General features: G+C 47.4%; 1 long non-coding RNA gene across 1 annotated transcript; it reads left to right on the top strand.

Annotated features, from left to right (window-relative positions):
• The first annotated feature begins 18,733 nt into the window (after positions 1-18,733).
• LOC120696058 lies at positions 18,734-20,505 on the top strand. Its single transcript, XR_005683998.1, has 2 exons — positions 18,734-19,072; positions 20,207-20,505. It is a non-coding gene; the product is annotated as an uncharacterized LOC120696058 (long non-coding RNA).
• Positions 20,506-20,583: the final 78 nt, after the last annotated feature.

Raw genomic sequence — 20,583 nt, 5'->3', positions numbered from 1 at the left:
GCAAAACTTTTCTCTCTTTTTTCTTATCCAGATCATGGAGAAAAATATACTAACAACTACATAACCGAATAAAATGTGTTGTAAAGACATATTTCATAGTGGATTCAATGAAACTGGATTTGTATTGTAGATGTGGTTGTATTTTTTTTAAAAAAATATCAAAGTTACAAAAGTTTCAGTCGAATGAAGCTAAAACTTTTTTCATTTTGGAACAGAAGAGTAGTAATGTATTAATATTATCTTTTCATTTTCCTTGTGCCAAGTTTGAGCTTCATCAAGAAACACACTCCATCCTTCCTGAAATATAAGGCACCAGAGCAATCAAAATTTGTACCTAAATGTAAGATATCCTAGAGTATTTTGGAAACTAGTTATTTTCCGTTAGCTAGGTGAGAATAAATGGCATGCAAATATGTTTCATTTTTTGTTAGTGTACCAAGTGTACCCAACAGCTCGCCGTGAAATCAGCAAAATAACAGTCGAACAAGGCATTAAATAGGGGTATATGCGCCATTTCTCATTCCTTAATTTGCCGTAAAAATGCTAGTAACGTGAAATGGAACCGCTATAAAACGTCATGGCATCCTGTGAGAATATCAAGCTATATAGAAGGTGGGATTGGAGAGAGGTTTAGCCTTTGGAAGTAATAACAAATTAAAACCTCTTTCATAAAAATCTGTTTGGAATCTACGCATTTCACAATAATAAAAAGCAATTACTATGAGAATTGACAAAACTTTCCACCTAGACGCGAGAGCCTAGCTAGTTGAGCTTTCAAGCTAGTAGACAGGGAGGTTTTATCTTCCAAAACTCCAACCATCTCTTTCGTTCGTTCATTTCTGTTTGCATTTTTGTTTATTGAATCTTCATAACTCACGAAACTCCAGTGATCCAGAACAAGTTTTAGGGAATGAAACTTCATTTTTATAATTTATATGGATGTATAAGTGACACTGTTCCTCGAAAAAAATAAGCATACAAGTGACACAAGGTATGACACTATACATACCGAATTTTACTTGATGAAAAAGTCAAAACATATGTTATTGCTTTTGCTAAAAGGCTCTTGTAAAAGTTAAAAAAATATATATACTAGAAATATATTGGTCATTTGGGAAAAATAATATAGAACACAAAACCTATCGGTAAATCATAAATAAATGCTGGAAAATTAGAATTTAAGTAGTTTAAAAGCATCCAAAACATACTGCACTCGATGGAAATTCTCTCATCTAGCAGTAAACCATATTAAAAAAAGATAAATAAAACCATATATCTATTGTGAAAGTATTGATTACTACCTCTGTTTAATTAACAATATTTGCCCCGTTCGCACACTTAATTAGTCTTGAAATATGGTTTACCCTAACATGGAAAAGGACTACTTGGAACCTATAACATGGACGGGTGTACGGTGTACCTTCATGGAGTTCTTATGGTTTCTCTCTTAAGAAGGTCTAAGCAAAAAAAAGGTGAGGTTGTCCTATCTTTGATCCAAGGAACACAATCTACCTACGCACTGCTAGCTATGCGCTGCATCGCATAAAATCCATCTGCCGGCCGGGATTGTCTTTTCCGAATCCGCCAGGAGCACCACACGGTCGTGCATGCCTATTGTAGAATCAATCATCGAGAATATGGCGAGCACTTGGAACTCCTGGTAACTACTACTGATCGATGGCTGTTGTGGCCGATCATGCCCCCTGACTAGATGGCCAAAGAACCCAGCTTTGTGTGATGCAACTTATGTTTGTCTAGGCATGGAAAGAAGGATAGAGGGTTCCACTGTTCAGTTCTGGTTGTTGCACAGGATCTTTTGTCGCCCACAGACAGAGAAACGAGTACATGCATGGATATGTATAGATTAATGTTCAGTGACCATATCACTCAAAGCAGGCGTTTCTTCAGCCATGAATGTAAATATGCGCTCCAAAGCTTAGAAAGCTTCCTAATAATCTGCTTCAACCCATGAGGAAAGCTAGACAGCTGGTTTTGAAAAGATCCTCCAAAATCTAACACTCGAGGCCCAAAAGAAAAGAGGAACACAACAAGATCGAAAAAGGGCAGCAAAAGAATTCAAGAAGGCCATCAAAGTCATGAACTGCGCTCTAGCTAGAATTCAGCCGGGAGCAAATTTGCTTGTTGGTGGCGAGTAAATCATACTGCCTGCTCGGTTCTAGGATCGATATTTTATCATACGTTGTATAGCTTCACTACCCTACTTATCTATAGTAGCATCAGACTGGGTTCTAAATAGCGGGCTAAGGGGTTTAGCGGCTGGACTCTGAAAAAAGCTAATAGCGGGGCTAAACGAGGCTATAGCGGGCTATAGTGGCTAAATTACACATGAGTTCAAATAGCGGTACAATGTCTAAATAGCTATAGCGGGCTGTAGCGGAAGCTATAACGGGAGATTTAAAACTTTGGACCACACGCACATTTCCATGTCGAGGGCTCAAGGCGCACGTAGGGATGCGGAGGTGGTGTAATTCTACATGCATGTATATACTATATATGCATGCATCTAATAGGGAATTAGGAAGAAGGGCCAGACAACAATAATGCTCCCTCGTTCCAAATTTCGGCCATTTTGACTTTTCTAAATAAATGCATAGTATTTGCTATGTATCTAGATATATATTATGTCTAATATATAAAAATATTATGTTTGGCCTAATTGAGCAGTTGCTGGTCCTACCAGCCGACCGGGCTCAAACCCTGGTATTTGCAGCAAAAAAAACCCTCGCCCATCACATATCCAAAGTATAGTTGGGCCCGACCCTGATCGCTGGTCCTCCATGTGCGTGGATCGCCCATTCTCACGGATTCTCACGGGTTATGGGCACTGTGTACGTATGGGGCGGGAGTTCAAGAGTTTTCTCGGCCGGTGTAAGAAATAAGGTCTTTTTTCTTTCGTGAAAAATACCATGGGGCGTCTTTCCCCCATAGGTTGAGTTTTTAGGGCTTATAATTTGGAACGGAGAAAGTAGTTTTATTAGCGACTGGTTCACTAATCTATATGTGCATCTCACGCATAACTTGGTATGTATTGGACGCGCTAGGACAAGCTTTATCTTCTTGAAAAAAATGCCAGGCTTAATTTGTGAAAGTCGAAGTGTGAACTGATTTATACAGATCGAAGTTGCTTTTTCACAGTTGTGAACTTGTGATATGAAACTACGCTGTCTTTGCAACTAAGTAACTTTGCGTGATTGGCGATGCTGTAGCATTCACTTCAACAGGGCTAGTGAAGTTCTAAAGGTAATCAACAAGAGTTATATATATGTTTATTCTCTAGGTACGTAACAACATGCTGTTAACTCAAGAATCTATATACTAGCGAACAATATGAACTGCTGCTTATATATGTTTATTCACTTAGCGAACAAGCCTCTTAATGAAAAATGTGCTCAGGCACGATCGCGAAAAAAAAACTTAGCGAACAAGATGCTAATAACTCTTGAATCTTCACTAATATAACGCATGCACCTCAACCTATACCATCGCTGAATTAACAGGAGAGCCGAGAGTGGGTTCGGCTAGTGGAGTTGTTGTCCCAAGTGACATTATATGTGAGGGGAGAGACTGAATGAGATGGGTGCTTTGAAAAAAGCAGCATCTATTCCACAATATCACTATACAGAGCTCTAACTTTCGGTGGTCTAGAGGATAAATTCTTTAGAGACATTTGGAAATGAAAAAAGTCTAAATTACCCCCCTCAACTATAGCCAAAGTCCGGATATCCCCCCTAAACTATGGTTCGGTTCATTTACCACCCAAACTATGCCTTTTAGTTTAAATTACCCCATAATACAATTTATCCTTTTTATTTCTCCATGCATAGGTGCATAGGTGGAGTTTAAGTTGAAATTTTACAAGATGATAGTACACATCATAACATACATGTTAAAAAATACATCATATTTTTTTATCATTATTTTGATAGGTTAGGATATTCAATAATAAATTAATCATTGGAGTTCAAAATTATATGAAAAATTATATAAAAAATTAATATGCATTGTGATATCCACTACTACCCTACAAAATTTGAAATTTAAATTCAACTTGTGTACGGAGGGAAAAAAAAGACAAATTGTATTATAGATGTAAAATAAACTAAATGGCATAGTTTAGGAGGTAAACTGAATCAAGTTATAGTTTAGGGTTATTCAGATTTTGGCTATACTTGAAGGGAGTAAATTGAAAATTTTCCTTTGAAAATCTAGGATTCTGCTGAAAATCCAGATGTTTATCATGATGGTGTATCACGCCATAAAAAAATGATGGTGTATCGCGACTGAATTCAGGCGGTGGTCTAGCTGAAAAAGAGGATGTGGTCTGGTCCTGACCGTTGCAAACTTTGTGGAGAGTTAGAGACAGCTGATCATATTCTTTTCCAATGTGTGGGCAGGGTCCTGACGCGGTTTGCAAACCACACACCCCTTCGCTGGACTCTAGATGCTTTGGAGCTGATTCTACCATTTTTAAAAATAAATACACGACTCTAGATGCTTTGGAGATGAAGTTTGTTAGACGAGGCAACAATATCCAAGCTAAGATCGACCTTCCTAGTATATCGTCCCTACAAGATCGTCCAAGATTCAAGACGATCGAGGACATCGATCCAAGATCGATTTGGCTCCCATTAGTCACCTCCATCGTCCCACATGCCTGATGATTAGCTCTTGACCAAAGCATTCCGTTAACGCATTGACTTCCCCCTCGTATCCAGACAAATTAAGGTGGACGCATATTGACTTCCCCCTCGTACCCAAATTGCAAGCGCCGAATGCAAGACGGCTGGTGATCGGCAATAATGCATGATGCGTGCGTGCGTGCGTACATGAAATCTTGAGTACATGCAACAGGCAATTAACTGAGAAGGCAGCAAAACGCCCCTGTGCAGATCATGCATGCGATTTGATCGGGTGAGTGTCCGATCGAGTGCTCTCGATCGATTGAGCCCCCGGCCCGGCAGATCTCTGCAACTTGGGCGAGTGGAGCGGCCAGCAACTCGGAGCCGGTGAATGGGCGCTAGACAGCGCGAAAGAGAAGGCCTGAAAAGGCAGACAGGGCACATAGGTCAGGTACGTGTGTTATGTACCAGGACTGAGACGACGGCGTACGAATGTGCTGTGTGGCCGGGTGCGGTATTCAGTGTGGCTTCTCGACCCCGGCGCCGGTCACGACGGCTGCAGTGGTGCTGCATGCAGTACATGCGCATTGTAAACGCACGATGACTACGGCCAGTCTCGTGCTAGTATCACGAGAGTGTTGTAAACATTAAAGATTATGACAAGAAATGCTGATTTGGCATGAAAGTTACAAGGGAGAGAGAGAAGAGTTGTGTCATCACGACAACACGCTCCTGGTGCAGTCACCAAACCGAGGATACGGGGATGAAACTCCCACTAAAACATTCATTTCATCCAGGATCTCGCTGCTCCCCGCTTCACCGCCAGCCCCATCCTCCCCGCTCGCACCGCTCCCGCGCTGTCGGTGTTTTACCGTCGGGTTCTCCGAGGAGTATCCCTAGGAGAGTGGTTGTAGGCAGGGACTCGCCGAGATCAGAACGCGATGGTGCAAGGAACACAAAGATTTAGACAGGTTCGGGCCGCCGGAGCGTAATACCCTACGTCCTGTGTTGTGGTTTGTATTCCCTTAGGTGTTGTTCGATGATCTTGGAGGGGTCCTGTCCGCCCTTATATATCTTGAGGGGACATAGTTACATGGAAAATCCTAGCCGAGTACGTTTAGAGTTCTACTAAGAGTGGGTGGGGTAGTTTCCTTGTACTCCAGCTAGTTCTACTGCTGCACGAGTAGCTACAAGGTAATGAGGGGTAGTCCATGTACTACCCCTTATTCCAGAACATTATACGCCTGTGAGCAGTCCCATGGCCCCGGGTCTGACAAGCCCCCGAGCTCTTCGTAGTCGAGTCCTGCAGTCGTCGAGTACTTCTGAAGACACTCATCGAGTGCTTTTGAGTGCTTCTGGAATCCATTGCTCAGGCTTGGAGTCCGTTGAGCGCTTCGGGTAGTCTTCCGAGTACTTTCTTGGCTGTATCGAGGCTATGAGGTGCTCTAGCCCCGAATCTTTTCTTCTGATATGGTGCACGATGTACTCGCGCTCCATATGCAGTAGCCCCCGAGCTTTAGGTTGAATCTAAGGATCAGGCCGAGGATCATCTCTGTCTTCAGGGTCTTTTAAATCTTTATTTGAAAAAAGTTGCCATTTATGACACATATCCCGCAGCCCCCGAGTCTTGACTTGAAATCCCTTGATTTAGGATTAAGGTTCCAGAACCGAGGCGTTCTTTGTGACCTTTGAACTTCCTATTATTTTCAGAAATGCCACTGGCCTGGCTATTTAATTGTACTAAACCGATCTACGTTTTTCACTTGCTACTGCCTCTGCCAAACTCCTCAGTCTTCCGCGTTAGGCTTTGTTTTCTATCTTTCCTTGATTTCTCAGCCCCCTAGCATATGCGGGAGAATAGTCTCATGACATTCCGGATGGCGCCGAAGAAGTTGAAGCGACAGGGGTCCGAGAAGGAGGCGACGATGGCTGACGGGTGGAAGAAGAGTAAGTTGTCGGAATCCGTGATCTCTTCTCTTGTTAGCCGTCATCTTTTGCAATCGAAAGCCTTGATTCAGTGGCAGTCTGCTGAAGGTCACGAAAGGTCATTTGAAAAGACTTCAGAGATTGTTCTTTTCAAGGCTTTTGTTGAGCGTGGCCTTGCGATTCCCATTTGCGATTTCTTGCGAGGTCTTCTTTTATTTTGGAGGATTCAGCTTCATCATCTGACCCTGATTCAATTTTGCACATAGCCATTGTTGTCCAGCTATGCGAGACTTGCCTTGGAATTCATCCCCATTTTGACCTTTTCAAGAGTCTCTTTTTCTTGAATCCATTTCCGAATCCTAAGAATACTTAAAGGGTAGGAGGTGCCGATCTTCAAATTTCGTCCTGGTATGGCGGAAAAGTATATTCCTTATACTCTGCGCCGTTAGACTGGGGATTGGAAGGCCGAGGGGTTTTATATCGACAATCATGCTCCTGCTCTTCCGGAAAGGACTCCTGGACCTCCGCAAAAGCGTAACGAGTGGTATGCTCGTGCTGAGAATGTAGATCAGGTGGGTGAACTTCCTGAGAAAATTGCTGAGCGGCGGAAAGAAGGGGTGACTGGGGCGACGGTTGTTGTGTCTTGGCTTAGGAGGCAATTCCAGCCTTTGCAATGTTGCAGCCACCTGGGGTTTGAGTATACATGCTTGTATGATCCCTCTCGATTTTCGTCGAAGAGGACTAGTCAAGAGGAGGCTATGGTGCTCCTTCAAAATCTTTTTGAGGGTTTCAGTTCTATTCCTCTTCTTCCAAAGTTATTCCATGTGAATAATTCGTCAAAACAGGTGAAGTTTTGTATCATCGAGTGCTTTTTTGAACTGCCCTTTTGTTTTTGGAACTGATCCTGGACCTTTTGTTCGTAGGACGATTTATTGGTCTTTCGGAGTGACCCTCCGTTGCCTGAGGTTTTTCGGCCGAGACACATGACGCCTAGTGCTCATTTGCGGCCTCACGAATTCAGGCCTGACTTGGATCCAGATGACTCGGAGACTTTGTCGAGTTCTGACTCCGATGATCGTGCTACCCTTGTAGAGCTAATGAAGGGTAAGACGGGAGGAGTCGGATCTTTGGCTCATGAAAGGAGTCCAGAGCCTGAAGCTGGCCCCAATTGTCCCAAGAAGCCGAGGACAACTGTGCGGAAGAGGAGGGCTAGCGGTGATGTTAGGTAATCTATCGAGTGGTTTTGGTCATGTTCTGAGCTTGCTATCTGATATGTTTGCTCTTTTTTGTAGTCAAGGAACTACGCCTAAGTAGAGGCGAGTAGTTAAGGAAGGGACTCCTGCAGCTGCCACTGATGTGGGGGAGTCGTCGAGGAGGGCCGGTGGAGCAGGAGCACAACCTTCGGAGGAAATCCCAGTTGGTGAGCCCATCATACCACCTTATAATGGTTCGAAAGTTCTTCTGATTGCTCGACTGCTTCACGAGGATAGGACAGCAGGTGCTTCACCAGATCTCGAAGAGGAGGAGGAGTCGAGTGATGGCCTTCTGGATGAAATTACAGCATCCCCTCCTCATTTTGAGTGTAATCATGGCGAAGATCTTGAGGATGATCCACAGTTGACGCTTGGTAATATGAAGAAATTCCAAGCGAATGTTCGAGAATTCACCAAGTTTTCTGTGGTGAGTATTACTGTCGAGTACTTTTTCCTTCTGTGGGTGTATATAGAAACTGATTGTGGATTGTTGCAGCAATTGGCCAATTGCTCATATCTGAAATCCCAGAAGCTAAAGGAGACAGCTGCAGATCGCTAGAGGATCAGTCTACTTGAGAAGGAGAATGCTGCCCCTAAGAAGGACAAAGCGGCACTCGAGCAGAAGGTCAAGATGCTAAAGGAAGTGATTCAGAAGAATTGAGGTAACTTCCTGTTCTGTCTTTGTTGTGGAGCTCTCTTGTTTGGTCGCCTAGGTGTTGATGTTCTTCTTGTTTTATCAACAGATGGGACTGAGAACCATCAAAAGGAGCTGCAGGAACTCATGGTGGCAGCTCAGACTGTAGTCAATCTTGTTGATCCAGCTGAAGACTCCAATAGCAGCTTGGTTGATCGACTGCAGAGGGCTCCCCAAAAGTTTGCCGAGTACTTGGCCGAAACTTCTAGGAATTGTGTTGCGCAAGCTCTTGGGCTTGTTAAGTCATATTGGCCTTCAGCGAAGATAGCCATTCTAGGCGATGGTATGTGTTCAAAATGTAACCATGACCAGTTCGTCAAGTATGTTGAGGAGGCTAAGCCTGTGGCAAACCAAATTGTAAAGATGACAGAACAGTAGGATGTACTGAATCTTCTCCTTGCCATGTGAATAAGACATTTTTTAGAACGAGTTGTCCAATTCTTTTTGAAAAACCTTGTCTGATCAGTAAGGACTCGCAAAGTAGATCAACTCGTGTAGATATTTAGAGAACTTGTCTCTAGGTTCGCAGAGATCGTATCTCTTAGCTTGACTATATGAGAGTCTGTGCCTTTTGACTGATCAAAGGGGGACTAAAAGAGTAGTCAATGGAGTATCAATCTCCTGAGGAGGTAGAGAGCTTGTCTCTAGGGCCGCGGAGAGCGTGTCTCTTCACCCCGACTACTCGATAGGCCGTGTCTTTGACTTTGAGTTAACAAAGAAAGGTTGGTACTCAAGGTAGCCGATGGTGTAACGACTCCTGAAGAAGGTAGAGAACTTGTCTCTAGGGCCGCGGAGAGCATGTCTCTTAGCCCCGACTACTCGATATTCCGTACCTTTGATTTTGAGTTAACAAAAAAAAGGTTGTATCAGACCCGGGACAGCAGGACTGCTCACGGGCATAGAATATTCTAGAATAGGGAGTACTGCATGGGTACATCCTACCTCTAATTGTAACTACTCGTATAGTGGTAAAACTAGCATACACACATGGAAGCTAGCCGACCCACTCGGAGTAGGACTCTAAACGTACTCGGCTAGGACTTTCCATGAAACCCTGCTCCCCCGGATTATATATGGGCGGGCAGGGACCCCTCCAAAACATCAAACAATACCAGAGGGAATACAAACCACCACACAGGACGTAGGGTATTACACTCCGACGGCCCGAACCTGTCTAAATCCTTGTGTTCCTTGCACCATCGCGTTCTGATCTCGGCGAGTCCCTACTCATAACCACTCTCCTCGGGATACCCCTTGGAGAACCTGACGGTAAAACACTGACAGCTGGCGCCCACCGTGGGGCCTCTCGCCAAAGATCAACAGAAGAATTCGATGGCATCCTTCGAATTCAGCTTCCCGGCGATCGACGCTGGAACCACCTTCGTTTTCGGCTCGTGGGTCTGCATCGCCAACAGTTCAGGAGGTTTCTCAAGCCATATGATCGACCCCGCGAGCACGAAAACACCCCGGCGAGAACAACTCGACGAAATCACTTCCGCCGAGATCCTTCTTCTCGGAATCGCTAAGGAAATTGAGAGCTTGTCCTTATCGGACTCGATGCCAACTCGCTTTCCTTTCGGACTGAAGAATTCCGCCATGACATATTCGGCACTTTCCCGCCAGTGGGACCGGACTGGGACTCGAACTCCTCCTCTGTTCGACTCTTACCCGGACTCGGACGATGACTTTGACCTCGACTCGGATTCACCTGATTGCCAAGGTCTGACCATCTTGGCTACGCCTCAAAGCCGAATCGTCTTCTGGAAGGACTCTGAATCCGCAGATGATGTCAACAACGCCCGACTGGTAGCTTGCCTACGGGATCTACCTTACCAGCCAGGCAAACCCCTTTCTCCAGTCACAGAAGAAGAAATCGGCGACACCGCTTTAGTCGACTACAGCACGACTCACTCGACCCCAAACAGACAGGTGTACGTCTCGCTTCATGGAGAAGAGAGTGGACTTGGTTCCCAGGCAGATCGGTACGCCAATGAGAGTCTCGACCAAATTTCAGACGACGAGCTGTCAGTCAACGCTCCGCAGGACGAGTCCCAACAAGACAAAGAAAACCAGTGATGACGCAACCATCGCCGTGCCACTCGTAGAAGGAACGCAACTGCTCGAGCTCAGCGCGCTCCAATTCAGCACGGACCGCGAAACTTGCGATAGGACTTGGATGAACCAGATGACAATGCATTCGACAGTCCTTTGATCATCCTGGCCGAGGCAGCTATATTAATGCAAGCTCTGCCGGACACTCCTCAAATTTGTGAAATTCAGCATTTGACCAGAGATGCCTTGCGTCAGGTGGGGAGACAGAACCCGGCGCCATTCGTTTCCCACAATAGCCGAACCCCTGCTAAACAGAAGGGCCACCAGGAAGCAAATCAAGGCGACAACCCGCGTGGCCAACCCTGGCCTAGGTATCAGGATGAAAGTTACCATGCTGGTCCTTCGAGAAGTCACGGCCGCTACCCAAATGACGCACGGGACTTCATCAACACCAAACGTCACGGTCGACTTGTTGATGAAACCGACCGTTTCCCGGCCTTCAGCCAGAACATAAATTACGCCGAGTATCCGACTGGTTTCAACCTAGTGAACATGCAGAACCTGAAGAAGTACGATGGCAAACAGGATTCAAGACAATGGCTATGGATCTACTCGACCGCTATCGAAGTAGCAGGAGGCACAAATTCTACTAAAGTCATATATTTCCCGATGGCCCTGGAATCCGCCCCCTTGACACGGCTCGCGAGCTTAAGACATGACTCGATCCACTCGTGGGAGGACTTAAAGAAGCTCTTCATCGATAACTTCCAAGGCTCCATTCATCGCCCAGCCACTCGCCACGACTTGCGACTATGCAAACAAGAGCGAGGCGAAGACCTGAGATCATACATAAAGAGATTCTTTGATACTCCAGCCACCATTGCAAACATAGTAGATGATGATGTGATCGACTGCTTTCACAATGGCCTCGCCGCACAACAACTGTACCGAGACTTTGGAAGAAACAGACCTCGATCGGTTGTAGCACTACGGGACATGATGCTCGCTTGGGCTGACCAAGAAGAACAAGAACGCGATCGCTTCCCCCGCCGCGAAGATAACAATCAGAAGTGCAACGGGGACCCGCGGTCCGATAAAGGCTAGCGCAACTTCAACAAGAAGCGAAAGCCGGAGGATACAGTGGCTACAATGGAACGAGGACAGAAAGGCAAGAAAGGAAACCCACAAGATGATTTCCAAAAACTACTCGATAGACCTTGCCCTTTACATCCTAAAGGAAAGCACACAATCCTCGAATGCGTCAGTCTTCGCAAGTCTCTCCAACAACGTCAATTGGAAGAAGACAAAAAGAAGAAAGATAAACAAGATGACGAAGATGGCGATAAAGATGGAACCATGGGATTCCAACAACCAGCTAACAGGGTCAACATGATCTACGGTGGAGACTCTTCTTTCAACAGGAGAAACCAGAAACTGGTCTGGCGTGAAATACTAAAGGTGGAACCAGCAGTCCAGAAACCACTAAGGCACAGCGAAACACCCATAACCTTCTCAAGGGAAGATCAATGGACTAACTTTTCAGAACCAGGAAAATTTCCACTCGTCCTGGACCCAGTGGTAGCCGGTTCCATTCCCACTCGGGTACTAATCGACGGAGGCAGTGGACTAAACCTCATCTTCATGAGTACAATTACCAAGATGGGACTCGATATATCTGACAAACTGAAACCAAGCAAGGCACCCTTCAACGGCATCGTCCCAGGGAACGCATCTTTCCCAGTCGGAACCGTGGTGCTCCTCGTCACCTTCGGTACACCAGATAACTACCAAACAAAACTCATCAAATTCGAGGTAGCAGACTTCGAGTCCTCATATCATGCCATACTCGGATGGCCAGCACTAGCCAAATTCATGGCAATCCCCCACGGCTCTGAAGCAATACTGCCGGTAGACATCATGTGGAAGTCACCTCGTCTAGAGATGTATGACTCAGCAGAAGCCGATGGAAGCCGTCAACTGGAACTGGACTCACTCAATGAGATGAGATGAGATGCAACGCATTGCTACGATCAACTCGATATCTCCAAAACATGCGAAGATATCACGATCGAAACATCCAGAGAATATCTTTCAATGTAGGAGACATGGTCCTCCGCAGAATTTAAGATGAAACGGGTCTGCACAAACACAACTCAAGATGGGAAGGACCTTTCATCGTCACTAAAGTCACAGGACCTGGATCCTACCGACTAATCTACGCGGACGGACTAGAAGTCCCCAACTCATGGAACATCGAGCATCTCAGGAAGTTCTACCCATAAGCTGTCAGAGACTACCTCCAGGATTTCAATCTTCAATAAAGAAACATGATCCTTCGGAGTTCAATTCAAGCACCCAAGACAGCGTCAGGAGTCGATACTCCATCGGCTATCTCGAATACCAACCTTTCTTTGTTCACTCAAAGTCAAAGGCACGGCGAATCGAGTAGTCGGGGCTAAGGGCCATGAGCCTTGTGGCCCTAGAGACAAGCTCTCTACCTTCTTCAGGAGTCGATACTCCTTCGACTACCTCGAATACCAACCTTTCTTTATTCACTCAAAGTCAAAGGCACGGCAAATCGAGTAGCGTGGGCTAAGGGCCATGAGCCTTACGGCCCTAAAGACAAGCTCTCTACCTTCTTCAGAAGTCAATACTCCTTCGACTACCTCGAATACCAATCTTTCTTTGTTCACTCAAAGTCAAAGGCAAGGCGAATCGAGTAGTCGGGGCTAAGGGCCATGAGCCTTGCAGCCCTAGAGACAAGCTCCATACCTTCTTCAAGAGTCGATACTCCATCGACTACCTCGAATACCAACCTTTCTTTGTTCGCTCAAAGTCAAAGGCACGACGAATCGAGTAGTCGGGGCTAAGGGACATGTGCCTTGTGACCCTAGAGATAAGTTCTCAACAACCACCAGGAGTCATGACTCCACAAAATTCTCTCATCCATGTGACGACAACTTAATCGACTACTACGGTACTCGAACTCCAGACGGGACAAGTTCCCTATTTTTTCTCTCGGTCATGAGAAGACTTGTTCGACTACCACGGTACTCGAACTCCGGACGGGACACGCTCCCTATTTTTTCTTGACCATGAGAAGACTTGTTCGACTACTACGGTACTCGAACCCCGGATGGGACCAGTTCCCTATTTTTTCTCGACCATGAGAATACTTGTTCGACTACTACCGAACTCGAACTCCGGATGGGACACGCTCCATATCTTTCTCGTCCATAAGACGACTTACTCGACTGCAGCAGTGCTCGATTTCAGATAGGACATGCTCCCTATCTCCCAAGAGGATTTTCACATCCATGAGCTGACAACTATCGACTACTACAGTACTCGATCTGAAAAGAGACAACATCTCAAGAAGGGATACTCATCCACAAGATAGTCAATACGAAAGTTCTCTCAAAAAGAACTTGTCAATTCATTGACCAAAAAGTCATATTCACATGGCAAAAAGAAGATACAGTATACCCTACTGATCTATTAACTTTACAATCTGGTCGGCCACAGGCTCCGCCTCCTTTACAAACTTGACAAATTGGTCATGATCACAAGTCGAACACATGCCATCGCCAAGAACACCTATCTTGGCCCAAGGCCAGTATGATTTGACAAGACCAAGGGCCTGCGCTACACAATTCCTAGAGGTTCCTGCCAAGTACTCGGCAAATTTCTGAGGAACCACCCGCAGCCGGTCTGCCAAGCTGCCTTCAGACTCCTCGGAGGAACCTATGGACTCGACCACAGTCTGAGCCGCCACCTGAAGCTCTCGCAACTCCTTCCGGTACTCTTCAGCACCGTCTGCAGTCACAACAAAAAGGATGTAAGCACCAGTATAACCAAAAAGGAAAGCCTCAGAACTCAGATCAAGAAGTCACCTCGGTTCTTCTGGATCACCTCCTTTAGCATCACAACTCTCTGCTCAAGCGCGGCTTTGTCTTTCTTCAAAGTAGCATTCTCCGCCTCTAGCAGAGCGATCTTCTGACGATCCGCCTCAGTCACCTTCAGCCTCTGAGACTTCAAATATGACCGATTGGCCATTTGCTACAACAACGCAGTCAATATACAGATAAACACCACAAAAGGAAAAAGTACCCGACAATAGTACTTACCAGAGAGAACTTGGTGAATTCTCGAACAACGGCCTGGAACTTCTTCATGTTTCTAGCTGTCAACTGCGGATCATCCTCAAGCTGCTTGCAGTGATAACTTTCAAAAGGAGGAGGGGATGCCCTAATCTCCTCCAACAAGCTATCACTCGACTCCTCCACCTCAGCATTGGGCGAGACACATGCTGACTTACCCGCATGAAGCAGTCGAGCAACGGGAAGAACTTTCGAACCATTGTAAGGAGGAATGATGGGCTCACCAACTGGAATCTCCTCCGAAGACTGCGACCCCGCCCCGCCAGCCCTCCTCGAAGACTCCGCCACATCAGAAGGAGCAGCTGCAGCAGGAGCCCTCTCCTCAACGACTCGCCTATGCTTAGGCATAGGACCAGGGCTGAAATTAGACAAAGATGTCAGGCAGCAAATACCAAAAGCGAGACAAAAACCACCCGACTGGTTACCTGACATCGTCATTGGCCCACCTCTTTCGCACAGTTGTCCTCGGCTTCTTGGGACAACTAATGCCGGCTTCGGGTCCCGGACTCTCCTCACGAGCCAAAAGCTCGACTCCTCCCATCTTACCATTCATCAAGTCGGCAAGGGTAGCACGATCATCGGAGTCAGAACTCGACAGAGCCTCCGAAAAAGTTGAATCCAAATCCGGTCGTAATCATGAGGCCGCAAATGACTGCTAGGCATCATATGGCTCGGCCGATGAACCTCTGGCAACGAAGGATCACTCTGATAGACCAGAAAATCATCCTACAAAAGACCTAGCATCAGCCAAAGCACAGAAGAATAATTCAGAAAAAGCACTCGACGACAGAGAACCCTACCTGCTTCGGAGGATTACTCGCACGAAATAAATCCAGAAGCTCAGGCATGGAAGTAACTCCCTCAAAGAGATTATAAAGAAGTACCATAGCCTCATCACGACCGGTTTTCTCCGAATAAAACTGAGAGGGATCGCGCAATCCCGTATACTCAAAACCAGGATGACTGCGACACTGCAATGGCTGAATCTACCTCCTAAGCCAGGACAAGATAACCATAGCCCCAGTCACCCCCTCCCTCCGCAGCCTAGCAATCCGCTTTAGAAGCTCTCCCACCTGATCAGCATTACCAGCAGGCACACACCACTCGTGACGCGGCTTCGGTGGTCCAGGAGTCCTCTCCGGAAGAGCAGGAGCATGGTTATCGATATAAAACCACTCCACTTTCCAATCCCCAATCTGACAGCGCAGAGAATACGACATGTACTTCTCCGCCATGCCAGAACGGAACTGGAGATCAGCACCCCCCACCCTGGCAATACTCCTAAGATTGGGGCACGGATTCGAGGAAAGAGACTTTTGAAGAGATCAAAATGGGGATAAATCCCAAGAAATGCCTCACATAGCTGAACAAAAATAGCTATAAGGAGAATCGAATCAGGGGTTAAATGATGAAGCTGAATCCCCCAGAAGAAAAGAAGACCCCGCAAAAATTCGCATGCGGGAAGGGCAAGGCCACGCTCAACAAAGGCTTTGAAAAGAACAATTTCAGAAGTTTTTTTTCAAATGGCCTCCCATGACCCTCGGCCGTCTACCACTGGATCAAAGCTCTAGATTGCAAAAGATGCTGGCTAACAAGAGACGAGATCGCAGCTTCAGACAACTTACTCTTTTTCCACCCATCAGCCATAGTCGCCTCCTTCTCAGACATTTGGCGCTTGGACTTCTTTGGCGCCATCCGGAAGGTCACGAGCCTCTTCTCACGCATGTGGCAGAACTGCCAAAATTAATCCGGTTTAAGTGCGCTAATCATCACTATTACTGCTAAAATGGTTAACACGCACGTCAAACGGAGAAATTTGACAGTCTGTCGGGTAAGATCCCGATAACACCACTGTATTTTGGATCGAAACAACATACCTCACTCGAAGGTGAGCCCAGAGATTACAATACAAACTTTGTATCATCCCGTAATTTTTACAGAATGTTATAATTCCCAAAAATGCGAGTTTTCAAAAACTTTTTGTGTAAATGTGAAAATAGTTAGGATAATATAAGGTTGCCTTCTAAATTCCTTCTAAATTCCTAGTAAATTAAAAACATATTATAAGGACTCTAATGCTAGTGTGATTTCTTTGGATTTTATTTGGAGTTATCGAATCTACCTTGTTTAAAATTGTTTGTTGGAATTTATACAAATTGTTTTTGAGCTTGTTTGAAAATTTGTGGATTTCAAGTTTGAATTGAGCCATTCAAACTTTGAAATCAAATGCTAATATCTAACTCTAAACCCCAAACCCCTAACAGGCCCTAACCCACCTAAGCTTCCCTCCTGCCCAAGACCTCAGCCCCGGCCTGCACGGCCCGAACCGTTGCCTTTGGCCCGCTACCGCCCCGACCTGACCCGCTAAACCCTGCGCACACCGGCCTGCTCTGTTCACCTTTTCACCGGCCCGATCCGCCCGTTCGGCCTGCTCACCGCGGACGGCCCGCAGGCCAGCCAGCCCAACCGGCGCCCTCACCTTCTCCCTGAACCGCTGATGTATTGGCCCCACGCGCCAGCTGCCTCCATGTTCCCCTTTCCCCTCCGCCTCGCCTCACGCCGCGTGGACGCCGCCGCGGACTCACCTGCTCCCACACCCGCACGCGCGCCTGTCCTCGCCTCGCGACAAGCTCGCAACCACCCGGTCGCCGAACCGCCATCCGCGGTGCAATCCTCGGCGTCCGTGCCACCGTGAGGACCAAGCCAAGCCCGAGCGCCCGCCTATAAAGCCCCCAATCAGCCGCCGCAAACCCTAGCCTCGGGGGAATTTTCTCTTTCCCCAGCCGCCACCGCCAAGAGGAAGGAAAGCAGAGGAGAGGGGAGGAGAAAGTAGAGGAAGGAGGGAGGAGGAAGAAACCAGAGCTACCACGGCCGGAGTCGAAGACAAGGAGAAGGAGTCACCACCGCAGGAGTTCGTCACAAAGCTGGCGCCCCGAACGGCTCCACCAACGTTACCGCGCATCCTGCACTGCCTCGACCGTCCCCTGCTTCGCCTCGCCACTGCGTCGAGCCTATCGTCCAAGAGCCCGCCAGGTGAGCGTCACCTCTCGATCTCGCCACCGTTGAGCTACCGTAGCGCAGCCTAAGGACCACCCCTACCCCTTGTGTGTGCACGCTTGCAGGGACCCAACGAGCCAAGCCGCCGCGTAACCCCGCAGCCCGCCGTCGCCCTGACCCTGTGCCGCCATGGCGAGCGTGTTCGCTATGGCCACGCCGCGGCCCTGGAAGCCAGCTGCCCGCGCGCGTGCGTGCGCCACCTAGGCCGAGCATTGAGGCCAAAACGAACCTGCTGTCGTGTCCTTGACCTCACCGTGGCCCTTCCTGCCGCGCGCATACTCTGTTCTCGCCGCGCCCTCGACCTGCCGCCATGCCTGGCCTCGCCTCGTCGGAGCAGCCTGACCCAGCCTGGACCAAGCCACTCGCCACTCGAAGACCTCGCCGTCGACCGGGATCCGCAAGCCAGTGAGAGAAGGAGGAGGAGCGCTACCCTGCGGGCCCTTTTTATCAGCAAGAAGGAGGTGAAGAGAAGTTGAAAAGAGAAGAGGAAGAAGAAATGGGCCGCCGCCTGCCTCGGGGCCCAAGAAGCCGACCCAATCCAGTCCGCCAAGTCAAGCCACATGAGCCGGCCTGCCATCGCTGATCCGTGCCAGCCTGCAAGCTGGCCTCCGAGCTGAGTTCCCGAGCCGAGCCCAGTTATCCGAGCCGGCCTGCTAAGCCACGAGCCGCGTCAGCCCACCAAGCCAAGCCGAGATGTTGGGCTGCTGAGCCGGCCCATCTCTCTTTGAGCCCAGAAGCCATCCCTTTCACCTTTTCTTTTCTGGTTTTTCCTGACGCGTGGGACCTGCCTGTCAGCCTCACTGTTTCACCGACATGTGGGCCCCGCTGACCCCGCTGACACGTGGACCCGTTGACCGGTTGACTTGGTCAACGTTGACCAGGTCAACACTGACGTCATCACATGCCATGATGACGTCAGCATTTGGCGGACCCTGTGCTGACGTCAGCAGGACACGTGACACTCCCTGGTGCTGCCACATGTCGCGCTGTGTGTTTTTGTTTTTCCGAAAACCTTTATTTAATTCCAGAAATTGTTTTAAGCTTCAGAAAATCATAATAAATCAACCGGAGCTCTGAAAATTATGAAACCAGTTTCATAATTCTTCTAAAATCATGATCTACGCATTAGAGTAGGTTTTGTTATGAGTTGGATCTTATTTGAGTAGTTTTGTGCATTTTTGCACTTTGGCCCCTATAGTAATCTGTAATTATGATTAGGTCCTGCTGCTGAAGAGAAGACCGACGACCAGGACTACCAGGAGGCCCAGGAGTTCTACGAGGAGCACTCAGGTTCACGCCCATCTATGACTTAAATTCCTATTAGGCATTGCTTGCTAGAATTGCTATCGCTTTACTTGTGTGTGTGTGAGAGAGAGAGAGAGAGAGATAAGCCTACATGGCCTACTTATACCGTATTCCTTGCATCCCTATACCTTGATTGATTCTTGGATGCTTTGGCTACTATGAGAGTGTATGGGTATGGGATTTCCATGATATGATAGTCTTGGCATGCATGAGATCTACTTTGTGAGGAGCCAGAGATAGGGCTTTTAGCGGGGGCAAGCTACTGGCCGGGAATGTGTATTGGGCACATTCTGGGGAGCACCTGTGGTGGGTGCGGCAAGAGAAGAAAAGGAGGGGAAATACCTGTTATGGGTGCCCAAGGAGAGGCAATACCTGTTATGGGTGCCATTGGCGGACCACTGCGGAGGACCGCGTGAGGAGTGCTTGCCCCGGCTCTTATGGACATATGCGGTAACTATGATTTGTGGGACTTTGTAAACGTGCACACCACTTATCCATTGTGTGGGTGGACCCGGTCCGAGCTAGCTATGCGCGTCACCAGACCTGTTAGAAGTAGGGTATGTGCGGGGGAGGCCCAATGCGGGAGTAGCATGGGCCTTATATAAACTCCGGATGGCAAGGGGTGGGGCCACACAAATCCAGGGTGACCTCTTGCGAGAGGATGCATCCCAACCTGGGGGGACAGGATGGTGTCGTAGCGGTTAGTCTCGTTATCAGTAGACCGGTGCCTCGGAGTCAGTCGGAGTTGTCTGCTGGCTGGCAACGGGGCGAGTGGGTACAGGTGTACAACCCCTGCAGGGTGAAAACTATATGTATAGCTGCGTACTCGGTCATGTACATTCCTACACTTCTGTTACTTCATTTAGAGTAGTAAACCCAGCTTTCTACCTGCCTCTAGTCCACTTCCCCCTGTGGAGTCAGCTGAGGTGCAGGGAGAGGGAGTTCCTGCACCGAACTGGGATGGGTGAGAGACATGATTATGGATATGTGTAGATATTTATAAATACTTGTGCTTGCATAGGAAACCTCAGCCTATCCTTGGCTACTTTTTATACCTTTGCATCCACTTAAAGCTTGCATACGGATGGTGACGTGAACCTATCCCGTCCTTGGGGATAGTTTGGCAAGATGCAGGATCCGATCAGGAGTTCGACGCCAACACCGACGGATGGTACGATTGAAGACTTAGAAGCTCGTGCTACGCTCAAGTGCTGCCTGTCGAGTTGAAGTTCGAGATGAAGGATGGCCTGAAGACCAGCTACCGCTTCTGTTTTCTGTTTGTTCCATTTAACCCAATGGGCTTGTAATAAATTCGTACTGCAGATCCTACGGATCTTGTAATAATTAAATCCATGTTTGAACCTGTTTTAAGTGAGTATGAACTGATTTACTGCCTGAAATGAGTTCTGTATGTGATAGCTACTGATCCAGGGACTATCACGACGATACAGGGATTCGGGTTCTTCTTTCGAAAACCCGGGTCGTTTCAAACTTCA

The sequence above is a fragment of the Panicum virgatum genome, chromosome 2K, assembly GCF_016808335.1.
Source record: "Panicum virgatum strain AP13 chromosome 2K, P.virgatum_v5, whole genome shotgun sequence".
In the NCBI taxonomy this organism is placed as follows: Eukaryota; Viridiplantae; Streptophyta; class Magnoliopsida; order Poales; family Poaceae; genus Panicum; species Panicum virgatum.
This window is presented reverse-complemented; position numbering and strand designations above follow the sequence as displayed.